This window comes from Astatotilapia calliptera, chromosome 3 (assembly GCF_964374335.1).
Source record: "Astatotilapia calliptera chromosome 3, fAstCal68.1, whole genome shotgun sequence".
Classification (NCBI taxonomy): Eukaryota; Metazoa; Chordata; class Actinopteri; order Cichliformes; family Cichlidae; genus Astatotilapia; species Astatotilapia calliptera.
The window spans coordinates 42649782-42664909 of NC_137424.1; positions in this window are offsets into that span (position 1 = coordinate 42649782).

A 15128-nucleotide genomic window follows, 5' to 3' on the forward strand; every position below is an offset into this window, starting at 1 on the left:
CGCAGACGGCTGGTGTGACAGCGGTTGATATGGAGCTAGATGATCCAAGGAGAAGAAGAAGATTAAGACTTGCTATATTTCTTGTCATTCTCCAAAAGAAGGTGAAACTAAAAAAAGAAAAAGTTGTGATATTTTGTGTCACCGTGCTCCTCCAGCAGTTTCACATTTCTTTATTTAACCACATGTGCAATACCACACTGAGCAAACATCTGAAACCCACTAACTTTCGTTACCATCGCATTGCGTCACAGCCTCTCTAATGAGGATCGTTGGCCTTGCTGGTTCAGATCTGCTCTGGGTGTTTATTCTGGGGGCATTTCGAACAGTGGCAGAGGAAAACTTTAAACGGTTCCATGTGTCCGTACATTTGTGCGTGTGTGTGTGCGGCTGGGTGTGCCTGACGCTGTGAAACAGTAGGGCCTCTGTTTCTGCTGGGTTTGGCCCAACAACAGCTAAGTTCTGGACGTCACACTTGCCTCAGTACCTTAGCGGGACACACAGAAACTATTCTTAGGGCTCTGGTGACATAATGGATCATCTCAGACATGCACCCACCCACCTACGTATGTTACACCGGGAGGCAAGAACAGACTCAGCATCCATCCAAGACGTCCCGTAGGAAGGGGTGCAGCTGCAGTCCTTGAGCATGTAAAGGCATGTTGCACCATGTTGCATTGGAGAGACTGCTTCTTTGTTCCCCCAGTTGAGAGGATGGGGCAGCACACAAAGCATGACAATCCCCAGCAGTCAAAGACAAATTATTCTTTAGATTTTACAATTAGCCACATAATTACCAGGGGCTCTGGTGGATACAGGCACACCCAGTTCTTCAAAAACCAGTTGGCGCCTCTTATTTCAAATCCCCCGACTCCTGCTTGTGACTGAAACCAATTAGCGAGTCTTTGAAGGAGTAATTATAAGTAATTGTTGGCAAACAAAGGCATCCTCAGGAGAACGGGCAGTCCAAGATACTGCAACACTTCACTAACAAAACAGCTGCTCGAATGGTCAAAGTCAGCACTCTTCACAGCTGAGCCAAGACAGGATTCAGGAATTTGCACTTCCAATAAGACAGTCAAAGGAGCTTGCAAAGAAAAGCGTCTGGACTTCTTTAAGTTGCTTGAAGACGTTTCACCTCTCATCCGAGAAGCTTCTTCAGTTCTAAGGTCAAATGGTGGAGAGTCCCAGATATAAACCTAGTGGGAGTAACCCCCCACAGAGGGACAAAAGGACCCCCTGATGATCCTCTAATCGCCTGAGCCAAGGTGTGGAAGCTATAGAAATGGATAATGAGTGACCCAGACCTGAAGGCCATTCCAGTTCCAGTGAACCTGAAACTTGAAATTAGGCTTTGTTCCAAAGAACAGGTTTCTGTGGTCACTGGGAACAAATTGTTATGAGAGTTGCCCTCTTATTTACAGGATTTTTTGTAACCTCTGTCCTGGTTGTCATGCAGCCTCATAAAAACGATAGATGGACCATCTCTGTAGTTGGAAACTCAGTAAGCAGAAAACTTTTAAGGAAGTAAAATTACACTGTAAACTTGAATCCATTCATGGTAGAGCTGTGTTATGGCCAGTTCTCCTTTTTCCAAGTGCTCTAAATCAAATGCCATTTATTGATGCCTATCTGCAGCGCTCAACAATGAAGGCTGCATTCCAGTTTGCTATCTGTGAGTCCCATTGAAGCGATAGCGGTTCCTCCAGCCTCTATCGCAGCAAGCACTATAAAAAGAACGCTAAAAAGAATGCTGTGAACTTTTACCTTAAAACGATCCTTGTCAGATGCCGAGCATCACATTGGCCTGAAGTAACCTACCTGTTAGTCTGGCGTCAAGGCTGAAACCCTCCAGGTACAAGAAACAGAATAACGTGCTGACGTGACCCAGAGATATGAAAAATGATGCTCAGTGACTCAGTGTTTCAAGTTTTGCTTTAAGAATTCCATAAAGCTGCTGAATAGATTTCTATGAAATTTACTGAGGACAGATTTTTATTTAATACCTTCAAGTTCATGCGGAGGATATGCACAAAATCACTGGGCCACCTGCAAATTACAAATATAAGAACTGCTCAGGCATGAAAACCCATTACAAGAAGCTCCCGGTGGACACCTTTAATGCTGATGTTTGACATGCTAATACTCCTATGAAGGCCCACAGAGCCGTTATTATGGTGGTAGACTCTAAGTCTTTTTAAAAATACTTCACTAAAGCGATCAATAGTAGACTCAGAACATGAAAACAAGCATAGAGCACAGAAGGTACCACTGACGTCTTTTTACTGGGGGAGTAATTCAAAATATGGTTGCAGAGAATTTTAATTAGCCTACCAAATTATTTGTATATTTATTTATTTGGTTGTTTCAAAAGTCTATATAAGACAAAATGTCAATGCCATTAATACATTTAACTTAGAGCTTCTGTATTTACGTTATACTTACATTTAAGGAAATATATTGTACCTTGTATCTGTTACTTTGTATCACATTTGTCGTTTGCAACTTGTTGCTAAGTCCTTGACCAGGAATCGCATCATATGCTTCCAAAAAACCTTCGAAATCCATTTTATCCAAATGCGAGCATCATGTCAGTGTGACAGCAGTGCCTTTTTCTGCCCGCTTTCTTACTCGAGCGCCACACGCATTGGTAAACTGTGTTCAGTGATAAACAAGTTCACCTGTAAGGGGAAGTTGGTTGAGGCGTGGAGTTATGAAAACAGGAATGGTAACTATAGATTTATGGGTCGTCTGTTGTGTTGCGAAACATCTGCTACAATAGACAACATGATAGGGGTAGATTTTTTGTCCATGTATGGTATGACAAGTGTCCCGTTTGACGAGTGCGATCAAGTAAGGCACAGTGATGTTTTGTAATTGCATCAGAGACGCCTTACATAACTTTGTCATTCTTGAGTTGTTTTGAGAATGGGCTGGGTCATGGCACGGAGAAAAACAACAACTTGTGTTCCTTGATGTTAGAATAGCTGCTCTAAATGATGTGCCTGTGAAGTGGAGGGTTATAGCAAGCATGCTACTACATAATGGACTCAAAAAGGAATCAACACATTCAAATCTTTTAACGCTGCCGACTGTCTTTGGCACTTTACTGCAACCATTTGCATCACTGCCATTCCTGCTGCTGTTGGTCGTTTCCACTACTGTCCATGCAAATGTCTGCTACTGCACTTGCACTACTGCCACTATTGTACATAGATTTGATTTTTATATATTCCCTTAAACATCATTTATCTTTTCTTAAGTCTTCTTTTTATATTAAGGTGAGAGAGAAGCTGAATTTCAATTATCTTGTACTTTCTGTACATGGAGCCAATAACAATAAAACATATCTTTCTAAAAGCAAACAATAACAAAACTAAAGCTAGGTATGGAAAGGTGAGGGGTTGGTTCTAACCTTCGCTCATTTGGTGAGAACTGACTGCAACAAGCATGACTAGACATTAATACTGGCACGTTAAGACATGATCAGCAATTTGTAGACACTGATAAGACTGTGATTATTTCAGATTTCTTCATGCACACCATCACACACACCATTCGTTTACATTGTTATAGGAAGGAGTTTAAGGAAAGGAAATAGAAATGGTAATTTATATATTCTGTGTAAATGTACTGTTAGCTCGGACATATGCTTTGATAGGCTAATACATAAACAGTACGACCAGTTGTCCCCTTATGTTTTGCTACTCTCAGAAGTCCTGGTTGGTATAAAATTAAACCATAAAAGATTAATATAACATAAAAGATACAAACCTAAAACCTATGTAGGTCACAACGCAATGCAATGCAATAACAACAACAAAACCATAAATTAAATACAAATATTAAATACATTTTTTATTACAAAACTACAGTGATCACATATTTGGAAAGGTAATTAGTATCAGTAACATGGCCTAACTTTACTCATGAAAAATATAAATAACACAGAATTTCTGTGGCGCAATAAAAGTGAAGCAATTAGTCCAACAGTTATTTACATACTTTTATGGGTTTGACACATTTAAGTGACGAGAGGTGGTCTTTCACTCAGAGTGATTTAATCAGGAGGTAAAAAAAATCCTTTATCTGCTTCAGGTCACACCTTCCCGGACAAGTGAAACAGGCCTCTGGTTTCAGAAGGAAGTGACTCTGTTTTTCAAAAGAAGTTACTGGTGGGGCTTTGTTTTACAGTCTGGCTTCACAGTCAGGTTTTACTGTTATTTAACCAAAACTAAAGGAAATGGTTTAAGAAGAAGGAAGAGAAGAAATGAGGTGTTTCAGCATATGACAAGGATTGAAACATCACAAATGTATAGTCTGAGGAGGCTAAAATACTGTATATTTGTTGTATAGCCAGTTGAAAATCTATTTAACCTCACACAAATCCCTTTTCTTTGTTTAGTTCTTTCTTTTTTTGTGGCCTGAAGCTAACACCCATACTGTAGGTTTTAAGGGAGAGGTAATTTCCTCAGGATGTTACTTAGCTTATGTAAGTCAGTGTGTTTGTAGTTAAGATATGCCTCATGCAAGCTTTAATGGAAATGCAGGATGTTTATGGAGCTGATGTTTACTGTTTGTAGTCTGTGAAAATAGCAGGGTATTTGCTAGGTTAATACCACAATGCAATAAAATATAGTTTTTATGTAGCATAACATCAGAGAAATGTCTAAAGACTCACATGGCATTATAACAGCCAGGAGGAAAAGTCTTCTTAAAATCGTATTTTGGGACAGCGCTAGCAAAGTATGGATCATATTTGACTGGTCAGTCTCTACAAGTTGTTCCATGTCCTACTAACCAATGAAATTTAAATAAGAATTAAAAAGAGCTGCCCAAATAAAATAAAGACATTACCAAGATGGCTACCAATGTGGCTAAAAGGACTTTTATAATATCCAAGTACTGAATAACCTGCAGACATTGTTAAGACAGGTGAACAATAAATTACAATATGTAGAATGGCAAAATAAAGGCACAAATAACAGTTTTTCCATTTCAGAGCAAGATACAATAGAGCTCAAGCAATAGTGTTTACCCCAAATTCCTTAAAGAAGATTTAGCAAACGTAGCAAGGAGAACAAGATTAAGGCATAATTCATTTGGGATCACAAACATTGACTTCTGTTTTCTCTTTATTAAGCAGGAGATAGTTATCAGCCACATAACTTTTAATAGAGTCAAAGCACATCTTGGGACTTAAAAAAGATATACAATCGAATGTCATCTGCACAGCAGTGATAAAAAATGTCTCTAAAAGCACTCCAAATATGCTGAAGAAGGAGCAGATGTAACAGAGAGAGTAGAGGCCCCAAAACAGAAGCTTGTGGCACACCGTAGACGAGGGAAGTGGAAGAGAACTTAGGAGTAGCTACAGGAATGATTAGAACCACTCAAAAGCTAACGCTGATACACCCAGTACGTCAGTCAATTGAGCACAGTTTAATGATCAAACGCTGGGGTCCAGTCTCAGCAGAGCTGATTGGAAACCATAAGAAGAGCTGTTTCATTGGAGTGAGCTCTATAAAAGCCAGATTGAAATGTATTAACTTATTGCAGCTTGTTTATCCAATAACCAAGTCATATATCTCACATAGTCGTTGATAATAAAGATGTGCAGATGCTTCAAAACCATTAAATCTAGCTGTTTCATTATTAAATCCAAGCTCTAAAATCATCTTATTCTACTACATGCTACTCTGTGATGTAGCACTTGTGCTATTTAGCAAATGTTAGCATGCTAACAAACATAACTAAGATAGTTAGAAACGGTAAACATTATTGCTAAATATCAGTATGTTAACTCTTTCATTGTGAGAACTGTGCCTATATGTAGAACTACACTCTCACCTAAAACACAGTAGTGCTTTGAGACAAATGCTAACACGACATGCTAATTTTAAATGTTAGACCCAGAAGTTCTGTGTAAACGTCTTAAAAAGCATCAAGCCTTTTAAAAAAAAAGAGGCTGGGGGCTTACACTATTTCAGGCAAGTGGTTTAAATGCTGTGGCCTGCTATATTTTTATTCGTGGGCATTTTTAGTGCACTGTAAAAGCTGCATAAATTAGCAACAACACACAAATTCAGAGAGTTTGTTGTTTCAAAGTTTTATCAGGTTTACCTTTGTGTGCAAACATGAGAGACTGCTTAACATTTTTGACAGCAGGGCCAGTTTGCATGTTTGCATTAGCAATACATTTTTACGTATGCTGCTGTTGACTGTAAACTTTGTAGACCTCGGTTTTGACTATTAATTAAGAATGAAACGGTGACAGGAAATGTACCTTTTGACAGACCTGGGATCAGAAAGGGAAGCTGGGAGGTTTAAAGAAGAGTTATCACTGGACTAGACATATGAGACTCAGGTCTATAAATAACACTTAGTTGTTTGTGTTGGGACTGAAAGCTGTAATTTATCCCAGACTAACAGCACAGATTTAGGGTTTGCCAGGAGCTTACCATGTGAAACCCGGAGCTATAATTGCATCTTTACCTGGACACTGGCATGGAGGCATGCCAGAGTAATAAATCCCTTTCTTTCTCTGATTTACAGGAAAGCTAGTTGTCTATTTATCATTTCCCGAAAATGAACCTGCAGGGCTATTGTTTAATCTTCTACCGAACATCCCACTAGGCGAGAGTCCCATGGCGAGAAAGTAGCCAAGTCGCCTGACCTTCACAGGAATCACATGACTCAGGGCTGTGTGAGGGATGTTAGGAAAGATAGGCTGACCGAAAAAAAACAAGTGACAACAAAAACCAACATCTGCCAGCTGACCGCTCCGACACAGATGTCCTAATAAGGCATTTTAATGGGCCCGTGTGGAGCAGAAGGAATGACACCATGTCTGCTTTTTACTCACCTAGTAATCTTTTACATGAGGGTTACATCAGTCTGCTGATGATGTCATTTCCTTTTTCTTCCCTGCTCAGTCTGAAAAAACTCGTGCAGATTAAGCCTAACTCCCCTAGGTCAGACAGGAAGATGGGTTTGTCTGGGGGAATTCCTCATATCATGAGGTGTATTTTCAAGACTTTCTTGTGCATTTTGGTCCACCATGAAACTTTATACCAAAAAGAGAGATTGGCCAATTATGTAACATCCCGGAAAAAATTAAACTTGAGACACTTCTCAGTCACCTGTTCATGATAAGCACCACAAAAGACACTGAGCCACTTGAATAGATTTTATCACAATACTTTCCCTGAACTTGGCTTTGCTTTCCTTCTCATGAGCTTATTATTGAGGGCACTTATTTTGAAAACACACACACAAAAAGTCCAAAAATGGAGTTTATGGAAGCTGAAGGAGGCATGTTTAATCTCTGGTTCCTCTTTTGTTTTGTCTTTATTTCAGCCGCATCCGTTGCTTATTTTTCTCTTTTTTAGAACTTGAAGAATATGGTGTTGACTGCTTTGTTATGGAAATGCTCTTAAACTCAGGGACCAATCAGAATTTAGACTAAACAGGAAGAGGAGGTGGCTTCCTGTTCTGGCTACCGTTATTTGTGAGTGGAGTGTAACTGAATTCCAGTGTACTGGGACAATTTGATTTCATCAAGCTATTGTTTGTCTTACTGTTTGAAACGTAATCCAGGTCACATGGTTAAGACCCACGTTTGAACTGTTAAAATAAACATTTTTGAACGAGCTTCACTTCCTTCCTTAGAGCTGAATTAAAAGATCAATTCCAGATCTGAAGTCCCAGATATGAAGATGGGGGAGGACGGGGGAAACAGCTAGTATTGACAGGCAATTATGATGTTTAGTTCATAAGGCCTGTGTGTGTGTGTGTGTGATTGGGCTTGATCTTGTGCAGGAAGAACTCTTTGCCCTTTTCTCAAGATCCACCCATCCAAACCACATGAGTGAGCAATGAAGTCATTGGTCACCGGAAACAGGAAACAAAATGTGAGCACATTTATAGAAAAACACGTCCAGCTATCTTTGTGATAACCATTTTGAATTCTAGACCATCAGACCGATTACGTTTTTGCGAAAGTTACCATGTTTATCACAACTCGTTGAGGCTTAAAGCGTTTTATACGTATACAGTCATGGAAAAAAGAAAGTACAACCTCCTTCAGTTATAAGGTTTTATTTTAAAAAAAAATCGTCTGATCCTGAAATTAGGTCAATATAAAGTCAGTGGAACAAAACGTGATAGAATTTAACCAAAGCTAAACCAAAATGCAGAAGCAGTGCCATAAAATAATTGAACCTCACGAGTCACGGTCTGAAAATTCTCAAAATATCAGTAAGACAGGGATGAAGCTGGTGAGAATGAAGATGGGATTATTACACAATGCCATACTTTTGCCCTTAAAGCCACATCTACACAGCGAACGATTCATTTGTTGCGTTTATCTTTAAAGCTGATGGTTGGACACTAACGGATATGCAAGTTCCAGTTGCCTAGGCAACCCTAGGAAAGTACTACCATGTCATATGTCAATAACCCTCCTGTATCCTGCACCCTCATTGCTTCAGTCGCTATCAAAGCCAAGAATAGTTTCTGTCAAAGCCCACCTGCTTGTAGATTTTTAGCTGTAGCCTGTCCTGGCTACTATCACTGAAAGGTGTTGTTCCACCCTGAACAGGATACTGTCTGAGTTCATGACATCTTTAAACAACTTACAACATATTCAATGTCCCATTAGAAATCATTTTTAATGCTTCCCTTCCTCTTAAAACGGTTGCGTAATGACACTAACAGGACTTGACTGTAAAGCTTTTTCCATATTGACCTTCTGAAGTTGGCATAAAAATGCCATCAGTTCTCTTTTTATTCAGGGGTGTGAATAATGTCAGTGTTATGTAAGACGTCTTCTATTCATTATTCTAAACAGAAGACCTTGGGTTCTTCTAGTGCTTGTGACTGCTGGATGACAGCGAGTGACGGTTAACACCATCACTTTGCATCATGTCCTTATTAAAAATGGTACAATTTTACCAGTTAAAAAGAATGAAAGTTTTTAACTGTCTCAAAAGGTGTATTTGCCATAAAAGATGGTACTTTTCCACAGTAATCACTTTGGAGAAGTACATACAGCGCATCAGGAAAGTATAGTATAGTATTCACTTGTTACAGACTTATTCAACAATGGATTAAATTTATTTTTCACCTCAGAATTTTACACACAATACCCCATAATGTGATAAAAGTTGGCATAACATTCTTGTAAATTTATTAAAAGTATAAAACAAGATATAACATGTACATAAGTATTTACACCCTTTGCTATGGCACTCAAAAGTCAGCTCAGGGGCTTCCTGTTTCCCCTCACCATCGGTCAGATGTTTCCACATCTTGATTAGAGTCCACCTGTAATAAATTATAATGTTTGGAAATTATTTAAAAAGGCAAACGTCTGTCTATACAAGGTCTCATAGCTGGCAGTGAATGTTAGAGCACATGAAGTTGAGCCATGAAGTCCAAGGGATTGTCTGTGGATCTCCAAGACAGGATTGTATTGAGGCACAGATCTGTGGAAGGGTAGAGAAAAGTTTCTGCAGCACTGAAGGTGGCCAATTAGCACCGTGGCCTCAGTGGAAGAGTTTGGAAGCACCACTCAGCCAATCTGAGCATCGAGGTAGACGGCTCTTAGTCAGAGAGGTGACTAAGAACCCGATGGTCACTCTGACAGAACTCCAGCGTTGCTCTGCGGAGAGAGGAGAACCTTCCAGAAGGACAACCATGTCTGCAGCACTCCAACAATCAAGCCTGTATGGTAGAGTGGCCAGACGGATGCTGGATGCACTATAACTATTATAATTACATTGTTCCAATATGAAATTGTACCTCAGCATCACTTGTTTAAAATGAGGTCATAAGAGATCAAAACCCTTATTGTAGCTTGGCGCCAGCTATTATGATAGACATGTTCTGGATATCGCCCAAATTAAACAACTTCCCGGAAATGTGTCTTTGACACTTTATCTAAAAATATCTGCAAAATCAATGCAACCATCTCTATTTATGTCATTGTTTCTAAAGGACTGTTTGGCATAATGTGGCACAATGTAACACAATATGACAGTAATATGTCAGTAGAAGGATTTCGTTGAAGAGGCAGGAGCTTTCAGTGAGTGCTCATTGTGTTTTGGTGCATTACATCCCTTTGATGATCCATCAGCAGATCAGTTATGAAATTCTGTGCAGCCGCTGTTTTTTTTTTTTTTTTAATTGGTCATTCACTGGTCATAACCAAAAATGTTCCTCTTTTTGTTCCTTTTTTTGATTGACCTTTTCGTATGACATCATTTTTAGATTTGCTTGACTTTAATTTGAGCTTGAAGGAGGTGATGTGAAAATGGAAAATGTTTCAAATGTCTGCACTGACAGCCACAAATTTAAAAAATAGCCTGACTCCTGCAGCGAGGGTATCTTGTGACTGTGTTATGCTGTGGGGTGGTACTTTTAGCAGATCGTTTTCACTTATCTCCTTACAGGGAAGCACGTTACCACATACAGTTGGTCTGAGTGATCATCCTTGTCTTATGATGACAAACGTCATTTCGATGTGAGCAGCCTCTTCAAGGACGACAAAGAGTTAAATGGTTTAATGAGCAGGACAAGCTGTGAGTCACTGTTATGTAAACCTAATGAGGGGATTTTTTTTTGGAAAAATGGTGTTCATGCCACCAGTGGAGTTTAAGAGATGTCACTCAGGCCTAGAGACCAGACAGCAACCATCTAGCATCCTCCTTGCAGTTAGCAAGCGTTTGTGTGATATACATTGCTAAAGCCTCAGTCAACAGGCCTACAAGTGGTCAGGGAGCCCCGACTAAACGCTGGTCACTAGGAAAAAGTGTATATTTCACAACTGTTTGCTGTTGCCTCCATGAAATTAGTTGAAAGGAGGTGCTGCCGCAATCTGCTTTGGTCGCTAGCAGATTGGCACAGCCACATGTAGCTTACATGAAATACACCGATTAGTGTCCAAATGTTCACAAACTATTCAGTAAGCAGTACTGACCCTGTGAAAAGTGCGATATAAACCGTAAATAAAGACTAAAGGCTTTTTCAAGTTTCACTACAGCTCAGTGAGCAAATGGAGAGTTTTTTGCAGGCTAGTCAGGTCGACTGTGGCAGTCTGCTAGCAACCAAAACATTTACAAGAAGATTTTTGGTGGTATGCTCTTTCTGATCAATTTCTCTTGGTGACAGCCAGAAAACTGTAGCGACTAATTGCAGAATACATGTGTTTCTCTTATAACCAGTAGTCGTTAGCCAGTCTCTAGGCCTGTGGGTGTGTGTATCCAAAGCCTTATGAAGACACTTCAAGAATTAACTCATGTTCAAAGATATAGATTGACATTTTGGGAAAAATTGTTTGTTTCTTTTTGCTTTTTTCATGAACTATTTGAGAAGAAGATTGTGTTTATCTCTCTAGCCAGTTAGCTTAGCTTAGCATAACAAATGACGATAAGGTGAACAGCTAGCTTGACCGGAGATGGTATAAATGCACGTTATGAGACGTGACACTCGAAGAAACCTGATAAGAAAGAAATCTACAAAGCTAAAGATGGCAGTTGTACTGCTTCTGTCCCCAAAGAGCCAATCCAAGAGCGAAAAAGGTACCAGTTAAAGAATCATGTTCAAATCATGCCTTGATATGTTGACTGAAACCTCTATGCGTTTGTGTCCCAGTGACCTCTGAAATTAAACATTATAGTTTCATATGACTGCCTAAATCTAATCCAAATTGGCTACCAAGTTTCAGGACTTGCCTATAAAAGGATATTGGCCTGACTAGCAAGCAAACATGTAATTTAAATGAGCTTTAGATGTTGTAATAGATAAATATTGTTGCCTTTAGGCAGAGAAAGTATACAAATCTCTCCTAAGATAAGCAGCTCCTGGCCAAAGCTGCAGGGACCAAGCTAAAAAAAATGCTGTGAAGTAAAGACACTGCATACTGCTTTTGTATAATTACTTTCTCTACACCACTAGTAACCTACAGCTAAATAAGTATGACATGAGAGTTGTGTTGTTGCGCACCACCAATGCTTTTTTCAGGGTTTTTGTAGCATTTGTCAGCGGCGTAGAGCCCAATCAGTGGCCTCTTTCCCACTCACACTGCACTGACTAATGCAGTGTTATTGCTTCTGACTGCCTGTGAGTCCTCAAGTGCGTCTGTAAAAACGGTCAGTGGCGTCTGAAGCACGTCATCAGCAGCTCCAGAGAGGCCGCTGATGAAAACGCTGGCAGCGCTCCGCTTTTCTCCCTGCGTCGTATGAAAGGAGCCGTTAGTCAGCCTTAAAGAGCCACACAGCTATTAATAGACACATAGGCTGCCTTTTTTTTCCAGGAGAACAAATTTGAAGCCAGCCCAACAAAATCCCCCTTTCTCTGCTCATTTCCTCCCCACCCACTACTCCGCATAGAGCCGTGTACTGTGACAAATCACTAACAAAATGTATTTTTAGCCCTCAAGCAAACCACAGTTGCTTTTATTTATACTGTAATGCATGCAAAGAGTTAACATATAGGCTCAGAAAGCCTTAATGTGAGATTATACAGCAGCCTCGCTGAGATGACCTCTGAATCATTCATTAATTATTAGCTCAAACCAGATTTCACACTTGACTAAGCCAGCTGTAGTTTTTGTGTAGTCTGTGTGAAACGCAGGTAAGATAAGCTTAAAAGGAATGTTTTAGCTGTTGTTTTGTCACTCATTACAGAGGCATGCACAAATGATGATTGACAATTAATTAGGCAACTATTATCAAGGATAAGTGTGACACTACTGTAATGGGGTATCTTTATGACAGGTGGTTTTAGCCCGCTGTATCAGGATGGGGCTGCAGAACTAACTGGTGACTGTCTGGGTCCAGTAGGTCAAAGGTTGGGGAGGCAGATCAATGATATGAAGGTTGTTGGTTTGAGGTCACATGCTGGCTTCTCTCCTCTCCCTTGCTTTAATATATAGCAACTGTAATTTTATTAGAGCAGATAATGGGTGGGATTTTCACAAGCAACAAGAAAGCGTGTGGACTCTCAGGAGGGGAGGGGTTTGGTTGCTTCAGAGCTTTGGGCGTTTCGAAATGTGGAAGTGGGTGACTTTACAGGCCTGCAGGAGGCTGCCCACCCAGTATGAAGTTAAAACAGGACTGGCAGCTTTTTCCCTGTGTCGCAACCGGCTGGGAGAAAAGCCACCGCCCACCTGTGTTTGCGTTTTATTTCGGTAAATGTCAGATGCAAAGTAAAAGAGCCGTTAATACATTCTTACGCCATTTCATCCGTTTTGGCTTCTGGTTTAAGTGACACCTTATGAATGAACATGAAAAAAATAAAAGGCTTTGCTGATTTGTGAGCAGGAGAAACTTGACGTGACCACAGCTTTAAAATAAGAGCCTCGCGGCATGTTGTGGAGCGTAAATCAAACAGAATAATTAGGTGTTGTTTGCTTGTGGGTGAGTAAAAAGCCTCTCCTGACATCGACCATCATTACACAATCATATGTTTTCCACAGGAACGCAACAAGCTCCCATGGAAAACATATGATTAATGGAAGATAGACTCCAATCTTTATAAGAATAGCAGCAACAGTATGCACAAATACTTGTTGCCACCTAATTTACTGTGTCAAAATGTCTAAATCCACTACTAAACTAACGCTGTGAAATAAAAAAAATTCATCTTCCTTTGAGCTCCCATAGAGCAGTAGAAATCCAGTGCTCAATACTCAACTGTCAAGTACAACTACCCTGAAACTGCAATTAATTACAGCCCTGAAGTATAATAAATGCACATACTCAGTGTTTGTATCACTGTGAATAATAAGGCTGTTAAATTCCAGTAAAATATCACTCAGAGGGGCTTCAGCAGACTTTGCCCACTGGCTGTGGGTATGCATTTGCTGACATGGCTGTTGAAACTCATCGTTTAGCAGCTGGTGTCAGAGAGTGATCTAACCCATGTGGTATTTTCCCTGAACCACTTCTGTTTTTATGAGCGAATGCCATTGTGAGTTTGACGAAGGGGGATGCTTGAATCGGGGGGAAATGCATTTCACAGCTTTGATTCAATTCTGTCAGCGTTTAACAAAAAACATTCACTTCGTGTAGTGAAATAAACGCAGTACAATAGCAGAGAAAGAACATAACAATGAAATGGTCCCCTGTGAGAATGCACTTGGTGAAAGTGGGAAGGAAGAACATTTAACAGGAAGAAACCTCCAGCAGGGCCGTGTTCAGGGAGGGGGGCCGCCATCTGATTGGTGATTGAAGGGAAAGGGAAGAGGGGGGGGAGTAGCATAGAGAGACCATGAAGCACACACAGGAGAGAGTAGACAAACATTAATAACATGCAGCAGAGGCATAACTGTTATCAAAATGAAAGTTTAAAGCCAAATCTTAAACTACAGAAGGTGTAAGCTCGATTCAACCTGAGAGCCGGTAACACAGGAGAGCAGCCTGACAGCTGAAGACTCGCCTCTCTTTGTACTTTGTACTTTTCAGGAAGCAACTCTTAAACCGATTATTGTCTTAATTGCAGCATGACGATCCTTAATCTACTCCAGACTTTCATAACGCTCCCACTGAGATGTCGAAGGCGTTTTCAGTTCCTCTAACTCTGCTCTCTCTCTTTTTTGTAGGGAACTTTATTCTATTTCTCAACCTTCGTCCTGTGAGAACCAGCATAAAGTCATGAGATCATCATTATTTCTGGAGCTGTGGTTCACAGTTTGATTACATGTCCGCACTCTGCATCATCACATCTGAGCCTAATTTAACCCCGTCTGCCCGCTTCTGTGAATTTTTTTTAGCTGACCTTAAAAAAAATAAAAATCTCATAAGTTTTGTAGACTATGATTTAAAAAAATAAAACGAATCCTCCATCCACACGCTGTCACCCACGCAGAGGCCGCTGTTATGTATCAGCAGTGGGTGTTGAACCACGCAGACTCGCTGCCTGCTGCTTTAATGCGTCTGTGGATGAATCTAGTGTACTTTAGTTTGATTCTGTGAAACTAGAGGAGTCACTGTGACTGCACTGAGAAGAGCAGCACCCACAGAGATGGAGCTACAAGCCAAACTCCAAAGCCTCCTTTTGCCCCCTAGAGGCTAAACGGAAAAAAATTTACTTGCTGATATTTCCGTTGTTTGAGATGGAGCTAAATT